At 42.5% G+C, this 2306-nt stretch overlaps 1 pseudogene; it reads left to right on the plus strand.

Moving 5' to 3' along the window:
* Positions 1-716: 716 nt before the first annotated feature.
* LOC133749525 (glucosamine 6-phosphate N-acetyltransferase-like) lies at positions 717-1596 on the plus strand (annotated as a pseudogene).
* Positions 1597-2306: the final 710 nt, after the last annotated feature.

Genomic DNA, 2306 nt, shown 5'->3' on the forward strand with positions numbered 1-2306 from the left:
CATAGCAGAGAGCTGGACTGGAAGAGGGGCAACCGGGTCAGAATCCAGTGCCCCAACCGGGACTAGAACGTGGGGTGCCGGCATCGCAGGCGGAGGATTAGGCAAGTGAGCCGCAATGCCAGCTGAGAACAATGCTTTTAAGACTGAAGGAATGTCATTATTTGTACTCCAACAGGAATGATACATGGTCAGTATGCCAGAACTAACCAATTCTATTTGTATACTGCATTGCAGGTGCCAGCAAACTGGTCACGTCACCAGATCCAGCTTGCAGCCTCTTCTTCCAGGAGCCACAGGTTGAGATGCTTCCTATAAAGTTTTGTAAAATGAAAAATAGGAGTAAAAGATGGAGGAAATAGGGGGATATACAGAAAGGAGTGCAATCTGGCTCTTTCCAGGAAATGTACGCCAACCCCTGTGTGTATTAGCAAGATCAGTTAGGCACCCAATGGTTTAAAGCACCACTTTAAAGTAGTATAGATCAGAGGCGGCTCAATAGGCTAATCCTCCGCCTTGTAGCGCCAGCGGGCGGCGCCTCGGCCTCTGTGACCGCCTGCGCGTGGTGCTGCGTGAGGAGGCAGGGGCGGGGTGGAGGCGTTGGCACTGCCATGTTTAGGCTGCGGGTGCCGGCCTTGGCGCTGGCTGTGGAGGGCAAGGAGGTGGGGCTGGGGCTGGCTCTGAAGCCGGATCTGGTGTACTCTGGCGGGTGAGCCTCCGCTGCGCCTGGAGAGGATCGCAGACTGCGGGGCCTCCACGGGCTGTGTCTTACTGTAACCTCAAGCAACTACATAGGAAAAAAAAATCTACTGAACTTTAAATTTTATCTAACTGGAAAGATGAAACCTGATGAAACACCAATGTTTGACGCTAGTCTTCTCAAAGAAGTGGACTGGAGTCAGAATACAGCTACATTTTCTCCAGCCATTTCTCCAACACATCCTGGAGAAGGTTTGGTTTTGAGGCCTGTTTGTACTGCTGACTTAAACAGAGGCTTTTTTAAGGTCCTGGGCCAGCTGACAGAGACTGGAGCCATCAACCCTGAACAATTTATGAAATCTTTTGAGCATATGAAGAAATCTGGGGATTATTATGTTACAGTTGTAGAAGATGTGACTCTAGGATAGATTGTTGCTACAGCAACTCTGATAATAGAACATAAATTCATCCATTCCTGTGCTAAGAGAGGAAAAGTAGAAGATGTTGTCGTTAGTGATGAATGCAGAGGAAAGCAGCTTGGCAAACTGCTATTATCAACCCTTACTTTGCTAAGCAAGAAACTAAATTGTTATAAGATTACCCTTGAATGTCTACCACAAAATGTTGGTTTCTATATAAAAAGTTTGGATATACAGTATCTGAAGAAAACTACATGTGTCGGAGATTTCTGAAGTAAAAAAGTTTCTTAACAAAGAAATACTACTACAAGGCTATACTCTTCAGAGAGAAAATATTGTTGCTGCAACCCAGTGACCTACATAAATACTGGACTGAAAAAAAAATCCCAATGCAAGTATAATGACATTTAGAAGATTACTTTGGGTTGGTGGGGCATACTGAGTTTAGCTTACAAATGAATATTATAAAGGGGATTTTTAACCAAAGGAATATATTTTTAACTCAAATCTTTTCTTGCATTGTATTTTTCTAAAGTTTGGCTTTGTTTCTTGGTAGTCAATATGGTAGTAAGGTGTTAAATGTCTGCTATCTATACTGCTCTTTTTTAAAAACATGCATCAGGGCTGGCTGGCCTTGTTGACTGGGTTAAGCCACTGCTCATGATGCCAGCATCCCATTTGGAGCACTAATTTGAATGTCCTGTATGCTCTACTTCCAATTCAGTTTCCCGCTGATGTTCCTAGAAAGATGTCTTAAGTACCTGGGCCCCTGCCACCCATGTGGGAGAGCAGGATGGAGAGCCTGACTCCTGACTTTGTCCTGGCCCAGCTCCTACTGTTGAGGCCATTTGGGGAGTGAGGCAGTGAATAGAAGATCTCTCTCCCTCTCTCTGCCTGTCAAATCTTTAAAAAGTTCATATTGGAATTAAAAACAAATTTATATGTATATAAAGCATACATTGAAAAAGGATGTTTCTTATTAGAGTCATATTTTTTTTGTTTCAAAGAAACATCTTAGATCATTTCCCACATATTAATTACCTGAAGTTAGATAAATTAATTACAACTATAGTACATCTAACATTTGTTGATCCTAATACAAACAACAACCTGGTCAGCCTTTTAAAATAGAAAAATTTAAATGTAAAGATTCTGTATAGACAAAGTACCATCTCTTCTCTGTGAAATATA

The sequence above is a fragment of the Lepus europaeus genome, chromosome 20 (genome assembly GCF_033115175.1).
Source record: "Lepus europaeus isolate LE1 chromosome 20, mLepTim1.pri, whole genome shotgun sequence".
NCBI lineage: Eukaryota > Metazoa > Chordata > Mammalia > Lagomorpha > Leporidae > Lepus > Lepus europaeus.